We start from the raw sequence: 17,276 nt of genomic DNA, 5'->3' as shown, positions 1-17,276 counted from the left end.
AATATAAAACTTATGAATAGTTAATAGAGATAGAAACTAGATATGCTGGAAAAGTAAGAGAGTAATGTGGGGTGGGGGGCAGAGACAGTTCTAGTGCCACATATCCCTAGTTGGAATTGCTCTAAATCGATAGGAAGGGACTCCAAATCAGAAAAGATTTCAAGAATGTGTGTTTTTAAAACACAATATTATAAAAACACAATAAAATACAATTTTTGGAATGTTTAACATTGTGATTTTTCATTATATTGAGAATTTCTTTGATATTCTCCTTCACTTTAGTAAGTATATTGTCCTGCTTTCTGTTTTCCAATTAATGAACCTAAACTGTAGTTGAATTCAAAGTATTCCTCAAAGAAGGAAGGGAAAAGGCCTAATTGCATGTGGTTACCATATTTTCGATTTTTTTTTTAAAGGATTTTATTTATTTATTTATTCATGAGAGACACACAGAGAGAGAGGGGCAGAGACACAGGCAGAGGGAGAAGCAGGCTCCATGCAGGAAGCCCAGTGTGGGACTTGATTCCGGGATCATGCTCTGAGTCAAAGGCAGATGCTCAACCACTGAGCCACCCAGGTGTCCCGTATTTTCAATTCTTGATTAAAAACTGTAATAAGGGGCTGCCTGGGTGGCTCAGCGGTTTAGCGCCACCTTCAGCCCAGGGCCTGATCCTGGAGTCCTGGGATCGAGTCCCACATCGGGCTCCCCGCATGGAGTCTGCTTCTTCCTCTGCGTGTGTGTCTCTGCCTCTCTCTCTCTCTTTCTCTCTCTCTCTCTGTGTGTGTGTGACTATCATAAATAAATAAAAATTAAAAAAAATAAAACTAACTGAATGAATATAACTAATGACTAACCAGTCAACAGGTACATATTAAGAAGGTAACTTTTATTATTGCTTTAAAGGAATCACACTGTCACTTTGTGTATGTATTTACAAATATAAAAACCTCTGGGAGGGACGCCTGGGTGGCTCAGTGGTTGAGCCTCTGCCTTCAGCCCAGGGCGTGATCCTGGAGACCTGGGATTGAGTCCCACATCGGGCTCCCTGCATGGAGCCTGCTTCTCCCTCTGCCTGTGTCTCTGCCTCTCTCTCTCTCTCTCTCTGTGTCTCTCATGAATAAATAAATAAAATCTTAAAAAAAAAATAAAAACCTCTGGGATTCATCAATCTGGAGGTCATGGATCTATAATTTATTTTACTATATTTTATACTTTAGCCATGTCTGAACTTTTCCATTAGGTGTGACTATTTTCTGATAGCTCTTTTTGGAGGCCTCTGGCTTGTGAATGGGCTTTGAACACATTAACATGCTATCCTGATAATTAAAATTCAAATCATTAATATTTTGTTCTCCAGAAATGGCTTGGGGAAGTACTACAAGAGTAGTCATAATGTAATTGTCCTTACCAAATAGATTCTGTATATCAGTACTTGCTTCTTAGTTAATGCAGTTATGAAATGGCCAAAAACAAAACCACCAACTGGCTATACTCAATATTTGTTTCTTTTAATACTTTTATTATATTTCTAATATTTCCTCAAAAGTATGTCAGCAAGTTCAGGTTAGACTTTTTAGAATAGTAGTTCCTAAACCTATCATCAGTTATGGTATTTGTTAAAAATGCAGATAACTAACTCAGTTCTGAGGATGCTGACTCAGTGAGACAAGGTGGGGTCCTGAATTTTAAGCAAGTTTCCCAGGTGATTTGACTCCATGGATATATATGGGAAACTCTGATTTCAAGAGCATCACTATCAGGTAATGGATATCAGCAAAACCTCTTGATTGTTGTAATTGGGTAGTTCAGATTATGTTCTTCAGAAGCAGTTGATATTACTACATTGAGGAGAGAGGAAGAGCATCTCTCATCTGTTTTCTCTGATTTGTCTACTGAAGCAAAACAGAATTGTAAAATATGTATTTTTTCTGTTCATTCCTTGTCCTTATGCCTTAATCAGACCAAAGGGGAGAATTTTTTTTTGAGTTATAAATGGATATATCTCAGACTCTTAACTATTTACTATCTAAATATATTTGAACAAAGTATATGGATGTATTTCTTATATTCTGGTTGTTTTGGAGTTGACAGCACATTTGGTTTCTTTAAAATGTATGTTGATTTCTTATGACTAATATATATATGCCAAATTTAAGCACATGTTTTTCCTTATAAATAATAATAAATAATAAAACAATAAGAAACCTTATTTATATGATTTCAAACAACAAAATAACTCTCTCCTCTGGAATGTCAGATCAGGACAAGAATCATCTGTGCCTATGTCAGTGCAGGAGACTGTTCCATATATGGATTTATCTCTAAGATGTAATTTTAGAGTTGCCCAGGAAGTACTATATATTCTCTAGGGTTTATTTCTAAGATTATCAAAATATCTTAAATGTTTTTTTCATTTTCATCATTTCCCTGGCAAGATGGTGTAAGGGAGAAAGATCCCCATTAGCTCTGATTTGTTGTTGGGGCTGGGGCCAGCCCTAGCAAGAGGGCCATATGTGCAAAGCTTCAGTCTTGGCCAATCTTGTTCAAGAGGAGGCCATTTGTACCCTGTCTGACCTCAAGATTAAGGTCAGGATTACTTCAGTGCTAAATTGAGTATACTCTTATGGGTTGCTGACCTTAAGTAACTTTCAGAGTAATTCATGCCCTGTAAGTCTTTGAATCTTAAAATACTTAGGCCCAGTTCCTAGGCTTTCTCTAATGTAGTCTCAACTGAATTAAAATCTTACTACAAGTTTGGAGTGAGAACTTAGGTTTGGACCAAATCTGGAGATACGATATAGGTGAGATGACTGGAGTGATAGTGATTCTGATGTTGGGTTGATGACCTTTCTTACTTTGTTGGGAATTGAAATAAGTCTTTTTTTTTTTTTTTAGATTTTATTTATTTATTAAAGAGAGAGCCCATATCATGCATGCACATGAGGGGGGGGGGCAGAGGGAGAGGGAAAAGCAGATTCCCTGCTGAGCAGGGTGCCCAATCCCAGAAGAGGCTTGATTCCAGGACAATGAGATTGTGATCTGAGCTGAAGTCAGCCACTTAACCAATGAACCAACCAGGCACCCCTGAAATGTGGCTTCTTAATCCCAACACACATCAAGGAAGACATCCAGGAAGACAGCCAGGGATCCTTATATAGTACAACCCTTGGATGCTTTGGTATTTTACTTTTCTGGGCCATCAGGTTTGTTTGGGAAGGCAGTGAAAGTTCAGAAACTTCTCAGCCAATTTTGCGACCAAATTTGCCTTCTCTGGAACCTGAGTGATCCAGTGGTACAGCCTTGTTGTATGACCTTTCTCCTTGGATCAATAGCCACATTTAGACATTTTCATATAATTATAAGGATAGGATGAGTCCTGGTTAGGATTCCTGTTCAAATAGGGTAGACTAAAGTAAAATAAATTCCTCTGAAAATTTGGGTCCAGTGCTGTAATGACTGTAGATGCCTAATCCTTGCTGGAGTTTAAATTTCCTAAAGCAAGCCCCTCACATCTTGGGAGCATTCTGGGGGCCTCTGTAAGAGTGGGAACACTGGTTAGGGTGAGGGGCTTTGGCACAGTGCTGGCCTGCATCTTTCCTTTGATGAGGCTGCAGGGCCCTAGTCAACAAGTAATGTAATCAAGCATGCTCTGCCTTATGTGCCTCTTGGCACACCATGTGAAAGCACTTAATACAGTGCAGGAATTAGCTAGCCCAGCCTGGGAGATTTATTCCCTTGCTGGATAGTAGGCAAGGGGTATTTTATCAGACTCTCTGTCCCTCTTCAGACTTATTGTCTAAACAAAGACTTCTTTGGTTATACTCGAGCTCTGTTTCATATTGGGCCGTCTATGTTTTGTAGTGAAATAGCTATGTTGTGCTTGTTTAAAGCAGCACAGTAGACTTAGCTGTTTCTTTTTGTATCATAGTACATGTGGTGGATTTCATTTAGAATAGCTACCCATGGCAGCTGGAATATGAATAGCTCTTGGATGATGAGCCTTGGGATGCCCAAAATTAAAGATGTTGATGTGGCCTGGTCATGCATTGTCTATATTAGACTCTAGAGTTTAGATCTCTAAAGGGCAAGAACTGTATCAGCTGCACAGCAGGTGTATGATATAGGAAATCTTTGATACTTTGTACTGAGAATTCTTGTTTTTATCTATCTGTACTATGCCAGACTAGTCTGCTTTACCTTCCTGAAATCGCATTATATCCTATCCTTATTTTTGAATCTAGCACATTGTACAGTTTCAGTATTAACTCACATTATTAATCATATCACATGTCTAGTCATAGATCATGAAAAAATGAATAGATAAGAGGGTAAAATGGAAAAGTATTATTGACATAGTATACCATTCACCAACTTCCCTGGGCATGTGTGGGGACCTTTAGGATATATTTATTTTGTATTAGTTAAAATTTTTTTTCCCATTACAAGCAAATTAATGGAACCTTGAAATTATAGCCTGAGGATAATTAAAAGTCACTTAGAATGAACCCCAATTATTTGTTCATTCATTAATTCAGAAAACATTTATTGAGCTCCTAATGTGTCGTCAGCAGTGTCCTAGGTACTGGGATACCATGAAACAGACAGATGAAATGCTGTATTCATAGAACCAAGAGTCTTGATGGGATTGATTGAACAATTATTAAACAGAATGGGTAAGGGATGGGCTAATGTTTCAGGCTGGGGGAAAATGTACGTGAAACCTTTGAGAGAGAGAGAGAGAGAGAGAGAGAGAGAGAGAGAGAGAATATTTGAGGAACTAAAAGGATTTCAGAATGGCCTGAATGTGGAGTGTGAGGAGGGAAGTGATGAGATATGAGGTTAAAGAAATAATCCTGGGTGCACTGTTGAAGGGTTGGCTCTTCAGGCTCTTTTAAAGATTTAGAATTTATCTTGAAGCGGTAGGAATTATTGTAGGTTTTTGAGCTAGAGAAAGATGTGATCAGATTTGCAGTCTAATAAAGATATCAGTGTTATGGCTATGGCTGGAGAACAGATTGAATGGGACAAGAGTGAATGACAATGGCTTTGACCAAGATGGTAGCCCTGGGGTGGAGAGGGGTAGGGATTTGAGAGATATTTAGGAAGTAAGGTCAGTAAGACTTGGTAATTGATGAGGAATCAAGGATGACTTCCAGATTTCTGGTCTCAGGCCAACTGGGTGAATAGTGATATGATCCACCAAGAGAGTGAGCACAGGGGAAGGAGCAGCTATAGAGGAAGAATGATGAAGTAAGTTTTGAACAAACTTACTCTGAGATGTCTGTGAAAAGCCAAGGGAAGATGTTGATTAGGCAATTGCATTTTAGAGTCTGGAGGTGAGGAGAGCGGTATTCCTAATTATATTATAATATATTCCTAATTATAATTAATAATTAATTATATTAATTATTATCTAATAATGCAGATTCCTAATTGAGAATGTTGTGGTAAATCCAGGGGAAATAAAGAAACAATCTGAGAAATGGTCCATGGCTTCCTGGTATATGAAGTTATACCCAAAATAAGAGTAACAGTGTAAAGATGTCTCTGGCAACTTGAGTCATGTAATAAATACTCCCCAGAGTCTAGAGAAGGTCAGTAGCCTGGGTAATCATGGATATTTTCAAGCCACTGTAACCTTTATAAAATTGATCTCCTCACCTCTACCCACCTGAAACCCCCAGTGGGTCCTCACTGATGTTAGGATGAGGTTCAAATTCCTTAGCTTGATTGCAAAGGCCCTGTCCTAATTTTGTTTCTCCCCAATTCTCAATTCGTCCCACTCCATTCTTTTTTATCTCTCATTTTCCGGTTTGGCACCTACCTATTAATTCCCCAGAACATGAAGCTGCTTCTTACTTTGGTGGTCTGCCCATGATGGTCTTTACCGGATTCCTGGTTTGTTCTTCCACACCCTATGTGACTGGCAATTCCCGTATCTCTCTGAATCAAAGCTCTGGCCAGGTGGTTCTCCTCATGATGCTTTCCCTGTCTCCTGAAGACAGCATTACTCACTCCTTGCTTTAGTTTTCTTCCTTGTACATACTTCTATTCCTACATATAGTGTCATCTTTTTGTTTTGTTCTTTGTTTTTGTTTGCATTTCTGTCATCCCTTCCAGACTTTTAAGTTCCTTATTGACAGTAACCAAATTTTTTCCTCCATTATGTATCCAGTATCTAGCATAGTGTTTGGCACGTTCAAGATGCTCAATAAATTTTAAACTGAAATGATTATATTAAGCTTCATGTATATGTATAGGGTAGATTATAGGAATAAAGGAACTATTGACAGAATTTTTGTGTGTCTAGTAACTTCAATAGCACTGATTACAAAGTCAGTGCCGTATACTCTTTGTTAGCAATAATGGGACTAATCTAGTCCAGCCGGATCAGTACTTACACACTTTTGGGCTTCATTGCCTCCAGAATAATTTTGATTCAGATCTTAGCTTTGTTTCTCATCCTTCTGTCTTAAAAAGTTGAAGTTGTCAAAGTTGTAACCAACCCCCAAAGCCTATTCAATTTAATAATATTTAGTCATTCATAGACAATTATTGAGTGTCTTCTAGGGGTTAAGTCCCTGAGGATATGGGGAAAGACATGGCCCCAACCTCAGACAGCTTATAGCTTCAGGAAAGAGCATGCTAGAGGTTTTAGTGTTAATAGCCATTATTTTTGCTAGCTGTTTCAGCTGTAGTGCTAAATAAGCCAAGTTATTGATTCTGCTATTTTCTGATTTCTTTCAGGTATTATTAACACATGAACTAAAAATGATGTTTTTTTTCTTGAGATATGCACATTTTTGATGATTTGCTGCATTCTCACGTGCTTTCATTGTGCCTTGGTTGAAAATGTTTTTTCCGGAGGATTAATTCTTTCCAGCATTAAAATTCTGATATTGATATATAATCACATAGGATTTGATATGGAGGTTTAAATTCATAGAAAACTTCTCAACTAGATCTCTTTGATAAAGCCAGGCACAGCTCCTTGGCTTTTCATCTCAGCTCAGCTTTCCTTGAAGATTCCTTACCCCATCCAGACTATTTTTTCTCTATTCCTCCCCCATCTCCGCCCCCCCCCCAAAATTCCCACCCACATCATAGAGTTGTTAACTCTTTCTTTTGATACAAGGCAAGGAACATGTTTATGTCTTTATGATGCTAGAGGAATTATGTAGCCTGGTGAGAGGAATGACTATTGTGTTAAAAATGTCTATGCTAAGTCTTCATAATAAGAGCAGCATCGGCAGAAGCCCAAACTGTTCAACATTCCTGAAACTGCAGTTTGTATTATGCAGAGAAGATGGTATGTTAGCCTTAGAAAGGCATGCCACCTCTGAGCCTCTTCCCAGGGCTGAAATCTGTGATGCAAGGAACTTTGGAGCAGTTGAGCATAGTGCCGGATAGTGACTAGTAGCAGAGATTTGATTGGAAAGGAAAAAAGTTAAGTATTGATTACTTATTCAGGAATGTGTCCTACAAGAATGGAGAGATCTCAAATTATTTTGCCATCATTAACTAGAGTTTTAAGTCAAGAACTGTATAATAACTTCAGCATGGATTTAAGTAGTTGCTGATAAATAGGTACCTGGGACCATCTCCGTGGGGATAGTTTGTTTTATTAAGTGAACTTACTAAACAGGTTCTTAAAGCTCTGTATTATTTCATTGTGGTCTCAAACCTAGCCTGTAAAATCCCTTTGTTTTCTCTTACTGTGTATAGGTTTGGGTCTTTACTGTGTAAAACTTGTGCCCTGTCAGTGCTGGCTTGTGTTTCTTGGTGATTTTTCACCAGATCTGCTACCATTAGGTGTCCTTCTGCAGACCACAGCCCTCCTGAAGAGGTTGTAGGGAGTCAGGCGAGGCAGCCAGTGACTGTTGACTCTTACTTTAGGTTTGGTTGGGAAAACAACCTCTTTCCCATTTCATTTGAGAATTCATTTAGTGTTTACAGGAAATCAGGTCTTTGGTGCCCTTTATTAAAACAAAACAAAACAAAGTATCTCTGGCAATATAAGCAATGTATGGCCGCTGTTTTGAATTTGATATTCAGAGATTTTCCTGCAGTCATGCAGAACTCTTAGTAGGTGGATGGCTAAGCTTTGTGAATTGGAAGCATGAATAACCATCTCAGTTCAAATACTGCAGAATTGTAAGCTCCTTTTTGTACTAAGGCAAGGAGACAACTAGAGGAATAGGAGTGTCTGGAGATACTGGAGAGAAGAACGATTTTAGAATAATTTAGGTAATTCAGGAGACAGAGGGGACAGGAAGAGAAGAGATGAAGACAGAGTTGCCTGTGATAGAAGAAGCAATGTCTCTTTCACTGAGAAGCTGAAAAGAGCAAATGGCAGTAGGTTTAGGCAGTAAATTTGTGTGTGTGTAGGATGGGAGAATGGTTTGATGTGCTTGGGGTGGTTTGGATGTGATGGTGAAGGGTTTGTAGAGAGAATGGTTGAAATTGGGCAGAGCCACTGAATGGGATGGGAGAGTTTCTGATTTGATTTGGCTATTCCAGGGCAGATGCTTGGGGCCTGCAGAGAAGGAATAGTTCTGCCAGATGGTTGCATATTTATACCCCTTTAGATTTGGAGCTGTCTGCTGGCCTGATACCTCACCTCGTTCTTTCTAGCTCCTGACTTCCCAGCCCCTCCTCCATTTGTAAGTCAACCTAAATCCCTCTGGCCAGACACATAATCAATTGCTCTGCCTCTTTAACTTCAGCTCTAACTCCTAACTATGGCTCTTGTCTTTCCATAGCTCAGCAGTTTTACAAATGGATTTCCAGGTAAGAAATCCAGAGCAGGACCCAGCGCTCAAAGCTTTCTCTTCTTTCCTACCTTTGAATAGGCAGCCTGTTTCAGCTTTTGGGTTGGACTTAGAAGGAGCAAACCGAGGACAAACTAAAGGATAAGTAACCTGGCCAAGGGTCCGGCTATGATGTGAAATCACAGACATGAAGTGGAGGCCCTCGTAGGAGTTTTGATCCAAAGTTGGTGGCCTGTGTAGAGCTATGCAACAAGATACATGGATGAAGAAGATAAGAAGATGGGCAGAAATTTCACTGAAGTAACATTCCATGGGGTCCACAGTGGGGTTGGAGAGAGGCCAGTGACAGATACAGGCTGATAGACTGAGAGCAGAAGAGGTGTCAGATGACCAAGATCCTGGTAGGGCCTGAGATAGGGGGATTACGAATAGATGTGGAACAGGGAATTCTCACCCCCATTTTTGTGGGTTGTAGACAACTGTTCTATCCATCTCAACTCCCTCACCTTTATTGAACCCATCAATATAGACTGAGGATTCATAGTCTGATTAGAAGTTTGGATTAGGTGACCCAAAGAGCTTTTCAAAGCCTATGATTCCATTATATTCTAATGGAGAAAGAAAAATTACATGACTTAGTTGATTAGGGATGACAACAGAAACAGAATATGTCTTTAGCTTTCTGTTGGCTTCTTTTCTTTTTTTCTTTTCTTTTCTTGTTCATCTTGCATATGCATTTTCAATATGTGACTTGGAGAATTCCTGAACTATACCACAGGGAGGGCATGGTGTTCTCTGACATGCTGATGCCACTATTCAGATATTTTCTTTCTTTTTTTAATGGCATATTTTATGATTTCTTTCCTCAGAAATAGTTATTTCAAAGTCAGGCTTCCATTATAGGTAATCATGCAGTGAGGGCTCTTTGACAAGTTCCTTTAGAACATATCTAACACGACTATTTTTACCTTTATTGTAGGCATGTGTCGTGATACGTATTCTGAGTTCTTAAGAGCAACTGGGGGATCCCTGGGTGGCGCAGCGGTTTGGCGCCTGCCTTTGGCCCAGGGCACAATCCTGGAGACCCGGGATCGAGTCCCACGTCGGGCTCCCTGCATGGGGCCTGCTTCTCCCTCTGCCTGTGTCTCTGCCTCTCTCTCTCTCTCTCTCTCTCTCTCTGTGTGACTATCATGAATAAATAAATAAAATCTTTAAAAAAAATTAAGAGCTACTGGATGCATACAAAGGAGTAGCATCCTTTCTTGGGGCCTCAGAATTCTTTATTTCTCCTCCTCTTAGGTGCTCATGGTAGAGACTTTGGCCCTAGAGATTTTTTGTTTCATCTGTTACCCAGTTTATTTTCCTGTCACATCCTTCCTTCTCCCGTCGACAGGATATTGCTGTGGCTTCCAAGTCCTGGGCCTGTAATCACATTGTTTTTACTTGTAGGATTAGTTTTGGTCTTTTGGAAGTCATTGATCCATTACTTGGCAATGAGAGAAGAAAAGTGGAAAGCCCGAGGAACTCAAAAAAAGTTGCTTCTCTCCTTTTTCTCCTGCCAGAATTACTCCTTCATGACAGAAAACTCCAAACGTGTTTCTGGGAGCTTGGTTCAATGCTGGGCTCTTACCTACCAGTTTCAACCCCCCATGTGACTTAGATCTGTATGTGATTTATCAATTATGATGGCATATTAATAAATGACAGTTTTCATGTCCTAGGTATGGAAATAGGTGCCCTATATGTGTTACTTTATTTAATTTTCAAAACAGTTTTCTGTGGTAGGTGGTGCTATTATCCATACTTTATTTTATTATTTTTTTATCCATACTTTATAAATTAAAAAAATTCTGAGGTTGGAAAGTTAAACCACTTACTGGAAGCCATTTACTTAAGTGGATTTGAGCCCTCATGCCTAAGTTCAGAGTTTAAGGAAAATGCTCCTTTTTTAAAATACTAATTTTGATAGCTTGAAAGGACAGTTGCATGCTGACAGATTTTGTTGCATAAAATTGTTATACCATAAATGATGTGATTGAGCTGACCATATATTTGAGACATATAGTAGCAAATCATATTCCAAAAGAAAAACAAAAACCAAAAGTTCCTCCCTTCACTTGCAAATGGAAACAAATTTTGATGGACTTTGCTGATGCCTTTCTCAAGTGGTCTTTATTTCTAAAACTCTTGCTATTATACTCAGATTTTCTCTTCCATTTTTGTCTCTTTCCATTTCTTTCTGTTCTTTTTCTCTTCATTTTGCCTTTTTCCTTCTCTTGTGTTCCCTCTTCTTTCAAAAAAAATCTCTCTGTATCTTAGTAGGAGTTTCAGGTGCATGCATGAATTATTTATTGTTACTGCTCTGTGTTTCTGCAGTGGATTTGTGAAGAACTTTCTCATGAGGGCACCATCTGTAATTATTATTTTCAGTTACAAACTGATCTGAGAAAGAAGCTTAGAAACATTTGGGCTATTTCTTGCAAAATTCTGAATACCTATGTAAGCATAAGATGAACAGGAAAGGCGTTCCAGGAAGCACCACATTCCCAGATGGGCATACCCTTGTCAGGAGCCCAGGTCATGTGCAATAATATCATCATGAGCACAGACTAAAGGTTCTAGAAGAGTTTTTTTGTTTTGGGTATGTTAAGGATAGAAGTTTCCATTTTTGTTTTCTCAATAGTGTCCATTTTTAAATGGATCATATCTCAAGGGCATGTCTGTATGGTTGGACAGGTTGTGTATAGTACATCTCTGAAGTATGCCATTTAGATTTCTACACAACTGTATATGGAATCCAGCTTGAGGATATATAGTCAATTCTCATTATTTGCAATAGTTATATTCTATAAAGTCACCATGAACACTGAATTAGCAAATATTGAACCATTGCTCCTAGAGGAAATATAAGGTAGGGCTCTTGTGAGCCTCTGATCATAACATTTTTAAAATTTAAATTTAAGTTGATTACCAGAATCTTATCAGCTGACCAATATATGACCTTGATTTATGTGTGTTTCTATTTAAAGATAACCTTATTTAGGGACACCTGGCGGCTCAGTGGTTGAGCGTCTGCCTTTGGCTCAGGTCATGATCCTGGGGTCCTGGGATCGAGTCTCACATCGGGCTCCCCTCAGGGAGCCTGCTTCTCCTTCTGCCTGTGTCTCTGCCTCTCTCTGTGTGTCTCTCATGAATAAATAAATTAAAACTTAAAAAAAAAAAGATACCTTATTTTATATATATTGTTTATTCATTAACATTGAACTCCTGGCCAATAGCACTATAACTCATGCCTTAACAAGGCTTATGCAACATATGTATTTTCTCTGTAAAGCACATCAAACCTTCCTGAGTTTAGGGAGACTAAACAGCACTTTAGCACTACACTTGGAGTCTGTTTTAAATAGCAAAATCACCACCACCACCAACAACAAAAGGCATAAAAATGTGAAAAAACCACAACACTAAAAAGACTGCAAAAAAAAAAGGACACTTTTTTTTTTCTAGTATGCAAGCTAAAACAGGAAGGTAGATAGTCACCTTTGACCTCAGTTGGGAATGTGCATTTCAGGTGGCTCAAATTTTTTGCCAGTCTGTGCATATTCTTGAATGACCATGAAGGTGTATAAGTATTGACTTGGAGGTTACAAATAAATTTTAGCCAGTTGGTGAATTCACAAATATGGAATCCATGAATAATGAAGATCAATGAATATATGTTTTTTCAACTAAGAACTAGAGGAATCCGAGAGACGTTGGGCTGGGACTCATCTTATCGGAGGTAGGATTATAGCATTTAGAGCTGGAAGGATCTTTAACTGCCATCCAGTCTAATTTCTTCAGTTTTTAGATGAGGAAGAATCTCAAAGACATATGACTTACTGAAGGCGACACAGCTAATGCATGCAAATGACAAGCAAATATTTAAGCTGGAATAGTAGTTCAGGGGGACCCAAGTCTTGATGTACCATACTGATGTCCTGCCTCTGTCTGTGTGCCATGGTGAGAATCCCCCCAGGACTTTCTGTTTTGTTGAAAGGGGAGGGCAAGGAAGATGATGCCACTAATTAGCTCTTCCAAATGTGGGCTTCTCTCTCAAACCATTGGGGCAGCAATAACAGAATACAATAGACTGTGTGACTTATAAACAATAGAAGTTTATTTCTCAGAGTTCTGAGGCTGACAAGTCCAAAATCAAGGCCCCAGCAGATTTGGTGTCTGGTGAGACCTGCTTCCTATTTCATAGATGAACATCCTCTCATTCACTGTAACCTCGGTACAGTAGAAGGAACCAGGTTGCTCTCTGGGGCCTCTTTCATAAGGGCATTAATCCCATTCTTGAGGGCTGTACCCTCATGACCTTATTACCCCCAAAGACCCCCCCTATCTCCAAATGCTATCACACTGGGGATCAAGTTTCAACATACAAATTTTCGGAGGGACACAAACATTCAATTTGTAGCATCTTCTCACCCCATTTGTTTATTCATTTGAGAACTGATTTTTTTTGCATATTTACTGTGTGTCTGAACAGTGGTAGGTGCTGGAATACTGGAGGTGAATGATACCTCATAAGAAGCTAATATGCAGTAAAATGCCTTCACAGGAGGACTGGGCACTGGTACACACAAGGCTTGAGTCCACTGGCACTGCACCATCTGGAAGAAAATTTCCTTTCCTAGCAAGAAAAGCTCTAAGGAACTAGACTTAATGTCATTTCTCAAAATCCTAAGAAGCCTCTCTCATGCCATCCACTTGGCAATGAGCTTCCTGGGCTGGACTATTATGTAAATGGCTTTTATAGTCCTTTGGTTCATTTTTTTTTTCTCAGCTAAAGAAAAGATGTGAAGCCTATAATAGAGTCTAATGCTCCCTTCAATGTGGCCACTGTAAAATGTCCAAAGGCCCTTTATAGGTCTTGTTGGTTCTAGAGAATTATTTGGACCAGTAATTCTTACTTATTAAATGCTAAGTAAAATAACTCCTTTAATTATATGTGTGTATCTGTGTATTTCTGTCTATATATAAATATATATAAATAAAATAAATTTTAAAATAAAATAAAATATATTTATTTTCCTTTCTCAACCATGAAGAATGGAAGAATGACTATTTCACTGCGTAGCTTTTCTTTTTTTCTTTTTTTTTTTAAGATTTTATTTATTCATGAGAGATACAGAGAGAGAGAGAGGCATAGACACAGGCAGGGGGAGAAGCAGGCTCCATGCAGGGAGCCCAATGTGGGACTCAATCCCCAGTCTCCAGGATCAGGTCCTGGGCTGAAGGTGGCGCTAAACTGCTGAGCCACCTGGGCTGCCCTTCTGTAGCTTTTCTTGAAGATTATAGATTTTTTTTTTAAGATTATAGATTTTTAAAATACTTTTTGTGCTTCATATGTCAATTATGTTAATTCTGCTTTTACTCCAGAGATGGCATTCCTGTCTATTAACATTATTCATTTATTTTTTTTCTAAAAATTTATTTATTTAAGAGAGGGAGAGATGGAGAGAATGAATCTCAAGCAGACTCCACACTGAGCATGGAGCCTGACACAGGGCTTGATCTCATAACCCTGAGATCATGACTTGAGCCAGATCAAGAGTCAGACATTGGGGTACCTGGGTGCCTCAGTGGTTGAGCATCTGGCTTTGGTTCAGGTCGTGATCCCTGGTCCTAGGATTGGGTCCTGCTTGGGCTCCCCATAGGGAGCCTGCTTCTCCATCTGCCTATGTCTCTGCCTCTCTGTTGTCTCTCATGAATAAATAAATAAAATCTTAAAAAAAAAGAGTCAGACACTTAACCAATTGAGCTACCCCGGTGCCCCAAGATTATTCATTTATGAGTGACTGCCTTATCTTCTCTTAGAACTGGAGATGACTGACTAAGGGAAACTGTAAGTACTGTCTGGAGACGCTGGATAAAGCCCTAATGAAAAGTACCCCACATCTTGTGTGCATCATTTTGGCACCAGCAGATGTCTTTTCACTCACTCTCTGAAGGAAGGATGAACTTTAGCATCTAGATTTGAGGTGTGTGTATGGCAGTGTGAGTAGTGGTTAATTGCATGTGCTATGGAGTTAGGTTGAATTGGGTTCTAATCTGATTTCCATATCATCTTAGGCACATTACTAAGGCTTTCTGCTTCCAGACTCTCATCTGTGACATGGTGATAATAATATGAAGCTCACAGGTTGTTTTAAGAATTGTATAGTTAATTGTATAAATGCTTATTGTAGTGCCACATAGGGATGGCTGATAAATAGTACTTTTTGGCAGTAGTAGGTCTGGTTATTATTAGTGGCCATGTGCACTTATTGAACATTGGTTTAATCTAAGGTGGGAGCTTCCAATCCTGGACTCCCCAATCTGATATTTACCTTCCTTCTATAGTTGGTCTCAGGCTCAGGGGAGGCTCTGCCTCCAGTCTTCTGCCTATGGAGAGCCTCACTTCCCATTTTATTGGGAACTCTGGTGTCAAACAGCCTGTCACTTAGCCCTGCAGCTGCTCTCATTTTGAGTAGCAATAGTGATCATCACCTCTAATAAACACTACTCTGATCTGCATTTTTATTTTGTGCAATGTGGAGCTTAGCTATGAAAAGTAAGGATGATCATAGAGAGCAGTTTAGCTCCAAGGCCAAGAACTGAGTTGTTTTGTTTCTGGATGGCTATGTGCCAGTATCTGGTGAGGATATGGTCAGAAGATAAGGGAAAAGTAACCCAGGGATCAGCAGTATTACAGATAAGCCAAGACATTCATCCAGGATGTGTGTAGAAGACCATACCCAAAGGGTTATGCAATTTCTTTTAACTGTATGCTCTTGTTGTCTGTTTTCATAATCAGATTTGGTTTTTCAGCCGTGATAAAAAGATCACAACTATTATGTAATAATTCCTTGTCATATACCACTGTGTGTTTCTGAACAAATGACTCAATCTCTCTGAGCCTCAGTTTCTCTTGCTATAGGATGGTGGGATGTTTTTAGTACCTATCTCTTATGGCTGTCCTGAGAATTAAATGGGATAAATATATGCATGAGATAACGTGGGATCATCAACTTAGCACAGTGCTTGCCTTATCTCAGAGTAAGCATTTGATAAGTGTCAACTGATAATGTTTAAGTTGCCGTTGAACTATAGTTAGTAATTAAAAAAATAAAGCTTGATCTTCCTTGATTTTAAACACTGACTGAATGCTGAGGATCTCTCTATTCCTGGGATTTGTAAGGAATCTACTTTGTGTGTGTATTGACACAGGAGCGCACACTGACAGGCAGGTCTGCATATCTCTATAATTACATTAGAATGATCTAGCTCACTGAGAGTTCACATCTTGGGTGTCATGGACTTGCCTAGTTTGGGAAAGTGTTCTTTGGAGGTGGGTCATACCTTCCACCTCAGCTGCCAAAAATAATATGCTGCCTTCTACAAGCAGTCACTGGAAAGGAGGTTAGCACAGTGCCAGCCTCAGATATATGGAAGGATGCAGGCAAATATTGGACCTGAGAGCTGAAGAACAGGGCCTTGGGGTGTCATAGCAAGAATACAGAGGAATGAAGAAGGAATTTAGGGCATAACCAAAAATGAACACGTAGCAGACTATTGACTGGACAGAGAAAATTTCATGGGGTATGTTGAAAGTCATTTTCCGAAGTTTCTCTCTTATTTTATATTTGGGATCTCCTTTCCTACAAGTTACAAGTTTTTACCTATATTTAGGTATAAAAAAGCAAATTTTCAGGAGACCTGAGCCAGCATCCCACAGTGTGCTGCTCTGTTAGTGGGGAAGAGTCTGGGTTATAGAATATTAAGAATGTGCTAAGTACTGAATGCTGCATTAGCATAAATAAAATAAATTTTTAGCTTTTAAAAAAGATTATAATTGATAACACTGTGTTGTTTAATTGAAATTTACTGAGTAAAAATGTTCTCACAAGAAAGGGTAGCTATTTGAGGTGATGCTTGTGTTAATTAGATGGGAGAAGTCCTTTTATAATGCATATATCTTACAATTTTTATATGCTTATTATTATGTCTCAATAAAGCTAAAATTAAATAAAAAGATTCTTGGAACATTACTATTAGTATCTGTGTGATGCAATATGAAAAAGGAGGTTCAATTATACTAAGTAATGTATCCTCTTGCCTCTTGCTTAGCCTACCTAGTTGACAGAAATTAGTATTTAAAGCATTTGGGCCATTGGATGAGATTTCTTATGTAGAGATATTTGTTGAACTGTATTGTTATAACTAGATTTGACCTTTTGCCCCCATTAATTGATTCATTTGTCATCTGTTTTTGAATTAGAAAAAAATAACAGGTGAACTTTTCACGTTTTCATTTTATTTATAGTTTTTATTATGAAAAATTTCAAACAAATACAAAAGAATAACTTAATGAATATCTGTGTACAGTCACCATCTAGCAGCTCATGGCCAATTTATTTGACTTGTACATTCACCTACTTTCTCATCTTGTAGTATTTTGAAGTAAATTCTGATCA

General features: G+C 38.8%; 1 protein-coding gene across 3 annotated transcripts in view; it reads left to right on the top strand.

The window, feature by feature from the left end:
- The window catches only part of FRAS1 (Fraser extracellular matrix complex subunit 1), a 437,262-nt gene that overhangs the window by 52,366 nt on the left and 367,620 nt on the right, over positions 1-17,276 (top strand). The window lies entirely within an intron of this gene.

This window comes from Nyctereutes procyonoides, unplaced genomic scaffold, assembly GCF_905146905.1.
Source record: "Nyctereutes procyonoides isolate TBG_1078 unplaced genomic scaffold, NYPRO_anot_genome, whole genome shotgun sequence".
Taxonomy (NCBI): Eukaryota; Metazoa; Chordata; class Mammalia; order Carnivora; family Canidae; genus Nyctereutes; species Nyctereutes procyonoides.
Note: the sequence above shows the minus strand (reverse complement) of the source record. Positions and strands in the feature narration are given on the sequence as shown.